The 7658-nt window shown below is 39.0% G+C and overlaps 1 pseudogene; it reads right to left on the minus strand.

Annotated features, from left to right (window-relative positions):
* Positions 1-469: 469 nt before the first annotated feature.
* Positions 470-6424, minus strand: LOC113915320 (annotated as a pseudogene).
* Between the last annotated feature and the right edge of the window lie 1234 nt (positions 6425-7658).

Below are 7658 nucleotides of genomic sequence, written 5' to 3' on the forward strand. Positions count from 1 at the left end.
GTTAGTGTTACAGTTGAGGAGGGAGGGGAACGTGGTCAGGGAGTAAATATTAATGGGTTTTTGATTTTTTGTGGGGGGGGATGGAAATGTCCTGGGATTAAATATTTATGATGGTTGAACAACTCTTTGGATATTACCAAAACCACTGAATTATGTACTTTAAAGGAATGAATTTAATGGTATGCAAATATTATCTCACTAAACTGTTATTTAAAAATAGGAAAAGGCATTGATTATATTCCAGAAAATGCTCCAAAATAAACAATTTTTGTTAAAAGAAAACTTAATAAACAAATTTATAATTCAACATGGTTATACCATTTTATAAACATACAATAGTTCTGTTGTCTTAAGTCACAGTGTTCTCAAAGACCACTATTATCCTGTGGCCTCACATGAAAAGGTTTTGGGACAGGAATTCCCTCAGACAAGGGAATTTGTCAAATAAATGCTCATGAAACTTGATTTTTCAGGGGGCACCAAAGCAAAGGAAAGGCTTCAGAGGGAAAGAGAAGGAGAGATGAGGGAAACTATATATGAGGGAACATTTGTAATCATCATAGAAGCTCACAGTTCCATTGTCATAACCCAGAAACACTCCAATCTGACCCAGAGGCCTTTTCACATACTGAATTAGGGGTGGGCAGTTGGTGGAGAGACCATAACAATTGTTTATCTTCAAAGAAAACAGAAGAAATGCTTCCACAGGATGAATAATGCCATCATTATCACTGGTCAAGGAATCTTTACAGACTCCCAGAATCCAATTTGGGGAGCACGTGACATCCACCTCCCAGTAATGCTGACTGTAGGTAAAGACCTGAGGTCTCAGACCTGCAAAGCTCTTGGCACCATGGGACTCTCTGGATATGCCTTGATGGGTGACTCTAAGCATCACACTTCCAGCATCCTTAGAAAGGCACCTGTAGCTACCAGTGGCTTCCTGACTCAGAACATTATCTACTATAAAGAGAGGCAAAAAAGAGGTCAGCAAATGGGATTTCCATGTCCTAAGGGACATGGCTCTCTACCCACCAACTACTTTCTTCATTTCCCCTCAGAAGCAATGAAAAACAGAGTAAAGAGAGTTCAGATTGGCTTACCTATGAAGACCAAGAGTTGTCACTGTTTCTGTAGCACACAGAAATCCTTCAATCATACAGAAAAAAGAAAAACATCCAGACATATCATGAACTGGGAAGCAGTCATTTAATGTCAATATGGATAAGTTATTTCAGGACACAGCTATTTTTTTTTCTTACTTTAGAAAACTTTTCTTGTGTTGTTTGTCTTTATTACTATTTAGTAAATAGATAGCACTTAGCTATTATATGGGCGTTTACTGGGATATAACTGGTACTTGTTACATTTTTCAAATGTCAAAAATTTGATAGAAATCTACATATGCATAGCTTAGAAACTTCTGAAAAGAATGTTCTGGTTTTACATTATCTGTTCAGACCCCAAATTCAGTCAAATCCCAGTTTCAGCCCTCTGCTGTCTAGACAGGCTCTCTACTGTGGGCCTGCTATGGTTGAGCCCTGTTCATATACACATCCCTCACCTTTCAGGGTTTTGAGATTGATCTAATAACATTACAATTATCCTGCCAATGACAATTTTGTTTTTTTCTCTGTCAAAACTTTCTGAGTTTATAAATAATAAATATTCTTTGTACAATGCATGATAAATGCACTCGAATATAGAACAAATTAAAAACTACCACTGCCATATTTAAACTTTTAGGAGTGGAGTAAATTGAATAAACATACAATATTTTTTGCTATTCTGAGAACTAAATAGTCTCGCTCTTCCTAACCACATGACCAGCCTGATGATTGCTCTTCTCTTGCTCTGTTTGTGTGTCAGATGTAACTAAAAATATGTATCTTGCTTTGCATTTGCAGTAAAATGTAAGTTGGAAAATTTAGTCTTGATCATTGTAATATGACTATTCAAAGAGAAAAGGGATAATAACTTTGGAAAGTCATATACTACTTTCATGTCAAAAAATAAATAAAATTAAAAGGGAAGAAGGCTCATTCCGAAGAACCACTCAAGAGATCAAGGACTGATTGGCAAAGGGCTGGCTCTTACCTCTGAAGTTGTTCAGTATATCTAGGATTCCCATGATGTTCTCTGAAGTGAGCTCTGCGTTTACTGGCTGAGGCTTGTGCATCTGCGCCAATTCAGTCCTGTAAAGAATGATGTCAGTTATACTTCTGGGCCAAAGGTCAATCACACAACTGTTATAAAAGTAGCAGCTTTTAATAAAAGAGTTTTCATTAGAATTTTCCCACTTTGGTTAATTTGGTATATGTTATAGTCTATGTTGCCTTACCTTTTTTCTAAATTTAAATTATATCAAATTCTAACTTCCCCATTCTTCTCAGATATTATTCCATTTCTAAAATTACTGAGGATCATTCTTTCCCTCTGCTCCACCTCAGGTAAAGCAAAGATCCTGGGGGTCTTACAGAGAACAGAAAGTTCAGGCAAAGCCTTTGGGAGTCCAGTCTGCAAGTAGTCACTAATGATACATTCAGTGTCTACAAGAGGAAAGCCCACTGAACCAGAAAGCCTTGCTCTTTTCTGTCCAGCAAGAGAATCTAATTGTAGCCTAGCAGCCCTGGTCCTGAGGGTCTGACCCCCTGTGGGCACCAGGAAGCCATTCCCTCTGAGGCCTTGCCTACAACAGGATGTGCTATTCTTACTGCTGGGAACAAAATATACCCCCCTTCCATTCTTAGGAAATCTTCCTCTTTCCTGTCTTTTCACATCCAAGGCTCTAGAGTAGGGACCTCTTCTGTGACACCTTAGAAAAATTCCTTTAGTAAGGTTTATTGTGGTGAGGCTGGAGCAGTTGGGTGGGGAGTGGGTGGAAGGTCACATGGTTTTTAAGTATATTTGAATTCAGCCACATAATAAGAAACCTCCTGAGACCAAGGAGCAGAAAGACTTCAGGCTTCTTTTAAAACAAATAGAAAGTAGGGGTGCCTGGGTGCCACAGTTGGTTAAGTGTTCGACTCTTGATTTTGGCTCAGGTCATGATCTCATTGGATCCAGCCCCACGTCAGACTCATGCTCAGCAGGGAGTCTGCTTAAGATTCTCTCTCTCTCCCTCTGACACTCTCCCCCACTCTCTCTAAAATAATTAAATAAATTTTATTAAAAAAATAGAAAGTAGCCACAGAGGATTACGTTAAGAGCTCAAAACATGTACAAGAACAAGAGACTTACTCAGTAATCAGAAATCATTAGTTCAAACTCACCTTTGCAATACATTTCCCAAGTCCTGCAAGGAAAAAAAGTAATGTTAATCATGAGAGTTTTGTTCTTTTGCATCTTCTCTAGTATTCTTGTTTGTTTAAATAATGTATTTTTTCTCTTATTGCCCTCTAAGGAACAATCAGAAACTACCTTCATAATAGAACCTACACTAAAGCATGATAGGCTTCTTTGGGGTGTATTAAAGAAGGAAGGAAGTCAGGAAGTCAGGAAGTCAGGAAGGGGCTGTGTAGTGATGCATTATGATTTAGGTTTCCACTGTCACTCAGCACCCAGTCTTATTCCCAAGAAGAGATCTGACCATTTACAATAACAATGAAAGCAAAACAGTGAACTTAGATATAAAAAAAATTATGGAGTGCATTGAAATTGATTATCAAATTCTACAATTCTTGCCTAAGCAAAGGGCAAAACAGTATCTTCAGCAAGTTACTTCTGGGGCTGGTTGGGGTGGGGGGTGGTGGTGGTTGGAGACAGAGAGTGACAATGGATTAAGGCAACATAAATTGAGAATTACCTCAACAAAGTTAATCTTTTTCTGGTTACAGGTTTTTTCTGATTTTGGATAATTTATCTGTGTGGTTAGTACTCCTGATTACACAGTGATAATTTTGTCCTAGGTGAGCTACTAAGAGGGCAAAAATCTCCCAAGAATTACCAGGATATGAGGAAATAAATAGTTGGACAGACATAATGATGGAAGTCAATGAACAGTATCACTTAGCTGAGAGTAATGGTATATGTGGGTAACATTTCCATGTCAAGGCAACATTGCCCAAAAAAGGATTCTTGCCTGTGAGGATGGACCCTCCCTTCTCACCTGGAATAGCTCCATGTCAGGCTTGCGGCACACCTCAGTCAGCTCTCTATACATTTCTTTCAGGCTTTCTTTCTGTTGGGTCATTCTGAGTTCACTTTCCTTGAGTTATTAGACAATCTCCTTTTCTTCTTTCTCCAGTGTCTCCAGATGGAGTTGCTCCTCTTCATGGAGAAATAGATGCATCTTCTGATACTGTGATTTGATCATCACCTGCCTTAAGGCCACATAGTCCTGAAGAGATAGTAGATGCAAAGGGTTACATATCCTCCCTCTCAACAGAGAGTTCTATTTCCTTAGTGTCATCAAGAAAGTACTTGACAAACTTTGTGCCCTACATCTCCACATGTCTTGAATATTTGCTGGTCCTTTCCGTTCACCCTTTCTCTAGGTTCTTAAGACTCCTCCCTTGTTTGAATCAAACACAACTTTTATTCAGTCAAAATGAGTACAGTGTGACAAAAGTCAGGTCAAGTCAGGCCAGGTGGCTTCTCACCTGGCTCCTACCCCAGACCACTCTTCCCATGGGAGAAGGGTTTCCAGGATGAGGGGGCTGCTGAGAGGCCAGTGCAGGGACAGAGGGGGCACTGTGTGGGAGTTTTGAGGACCTTTGGCACAGGCCCAGCATTTGGGAGAAGGGGTAGACTGCCCTTTCCCGAGTCCACATGGACACGACTCCAGTCTTCTAGGAAAACACCACAAATTCTATCTTCTTCATCTAATTAACTAAACTTAGTGGGGGTTCCCCACTACACAGGCTCTCTAGCTGTGATACTCCATCAATTATTTCCTTTCTTACTGGAAGCTCTTTTTTTCTCTTGTTCTTTTGACCGATTTTCCTAAATATTTAAAAATATTTATGTATACATCATATTTTATAGATTTTTAAATAAATTCTCTAGTTTTCCTCCAGGAGCTACACTATTGCTCTCCTCTATTCACCTCAAATTTATTGCAATGTTTTCTTAAACTCAGTGTTTGAGAAGTTTTATCCAAACCTTCAAGGTTGGATTAGGAATACCTTTCATGCCTTAGTTATCCCTATATGGGATGCTAGTATATCTAGCATTTTTGCACTAGCTTTTGTTGGCCTGTATATTTGTGATTACTGATACATCATTTGAAACAACTACTTTTTCTTGGAAAAAAATTATCCTTTAGTTGGTAACTTAAATTTAGCTACTAGTCTCAACCAGCATTATGTCAATCTGCATAAAAACAGAATATTTTCATTCTTACCTCAAATGACTGGATTTTGCTCGCTTCTTGATTCAGATCGTTTTGTGTTTCTTGAGTCATGTTCCATAAAGAGCCCATTCTCTTCAGAAATTTCTCCTGCAAAATAACCATGAGCTTTAGCAAGACAGAAGATGATATTATAGATTTTATCCCCTTATCTATGGGAAAAGTCAGTGGCTGAGAAAACTGCAATCTTGAGTTAGCATGGAGAGATCAGATTTCTCCCCATGAATCTAATTTGATTCTAATATTTGGGATATCAGAGGTGACAAACATAATAGAGATTTGAGGGTACTCTGTAGATAATATAATCTATTTTCTGAGAAATTAACATTCAGATTTTTATGTAATTTGACTGTGAAGACATCAAGCTTGCATCAGAAGCCAGGGATCCCAGTACTAGCCACCTGCCCCACAGTGGCATCAACTGCACATATTTGGACAATGTTTCTAAGGACATTTCCCTTCTTAGAGGCTCAACATAGCTATGATTATAGTGTCAACATTGGTCAGCAGCATTGAAAAGATGCATGTACATCTTGGTATTTCTATTGAAAAATCACCACCTCTGCTATCTCCACTCAAGTCAACTTCCTTATCATTTTCCTGATCTTGCTCTCCGATTTAGAAGACTGTAAGATTCCAAATGGCTTTAGAGGCGTCACTTACCCTGTATTCCTCAGCAACCCACTGTACCGGACTGTGGCTATGAGCCACGTGCTCTGCTAATTCAGAACAGGGTGTGCAGAGCAGGTTCTTGTCAACCTCACAGAAGAGCCCCTTTGCTTCTTTGTGCAGCACACAGATCTGCTCCTCGGAGCTGCTGACATGGTAAGCTTGGGCCTGTCTGGCAAGGGAAGCCAGCTTCTTGAGTGTAATATATGTTTTGAGGTCTGACTTCTCTGAAACTCCCCTGCATTCAGGGCAGCACATTGGGGTTTGGGCTTCTTCCTAGCAGAGGCATAGGCAGAGATTGCAAAAGCTGTGCCCACAGTCAGTGGTGACAAGGTCTAAGTAGTGGTTCATACAGATGGAGCAGATGAGTACATTCTGAAAGGCTTGCAAGGTGTCCACATTCATGTTTCTATAAGCTTTTAAAAAAGAAAAAAGAGAAAGAAAAGTCACTTTTCTGTGATGATAAGGAAAAAAAAAAAAGGAGCCTTTAGACAAAAGCTTGTGTGCTTGAACTCTATCTAATTTACCTATTAATTTAGTCCCAGTACAAACGTAGGCATGATAAGTATAAACAGGTTGGGTTTATGCTATGGAACAAGAAAATGGGACAAGAGAGTTCTCTCCATCCTTTTTGTTTCAAATAGTGTTCCCAATCAGAATTAGACTACGTGGACAAGCTTAAAGATTGGGGCAGGGAGTAAAAGTTAGGATGATTCCATAGTAACATTTCTTAGCTGATTGGTCCAGAAGCACATATAGAATCTCAATCTCTCCCATTCTCTCTCTCTGTGTGTCTCTCTCTCCATGACTCCACAACTGTAATACACACACACGCACTTCATCTCTATGCTAATAGCCTCCTTGCATCCTGTCTCCAAACTGACAGGTGTATTTTTCTAAAGACATATAAAATTGATTAGGTTTAATTTAAACTTGTTTAATTTAATCAGTGTTGACTTCACCTTTGACTCCTGAAACTACAATTAGTTGAATTTGTGTTTCTAACTTTAATAACAAAATGCTACCTTTCAGGAAATAAAGTATAAAAATTATCTTTTGTTTCTAGTTCAGAAAAGAGTTTTTCCCAGAGTCAGTTGAGATCATCTGAACACCTTCACATCTTGAACTGGAGAATGTTCAAGCTACAGTGCTAATCAGCAACAATTAATCATTTTTTTTTAGCAAACAGAGAATAAGCACTGGGATTCCCTTTCTGCACTAGAAAATAGGGAGCTACAGTTAAAGGAAGCATGATCGATTCATCTTTATTTTTGGTATTTCCTCATGGTGACTAATGCCACTTCTGGGGAGTCCTTACCAGTTGGTTGGATCTATATTGAACACTTTTCAAATCTAGTCTGCAAACTGAAGGTTTTAGAGGGACAGCAAATAGGACTTTTACAACAAGGTTTTCTAATTAATTCACCACACTAAATTTTTAGGTTGTTGGGTATAAAGACTATTACATGCATACATTATGTTGAATATTTCAGGTGCTTTATGGGTTCCGTAATTGCATAAAAACTGCAGAAATCTCAGGGCACCTGGTTGGCTTAGTCAGTTAAGCCTCCGACTCCTGATTTTGGCTCAGGTCATGATCTCAGGGTTGTGGGATCAAGCTCTGCAGTTAGGCTCCAAG

Source organism: Zalophus californianus, chromosome 11 (assembly GCF_009762305.2).
Source record: "Zalophus californianus isolate mZalCal1 chromosome 11, mZalCal1.pri.v2, whole genome shotgun sequence".
In the NCBI taxonomy this organism is placed as follows: domain Eukaryota; kingdom Metazoa; phylum Chordata; class Mammalia; order Carnivora; family Otariidae; genus Zalophus; species Zalophus californianus.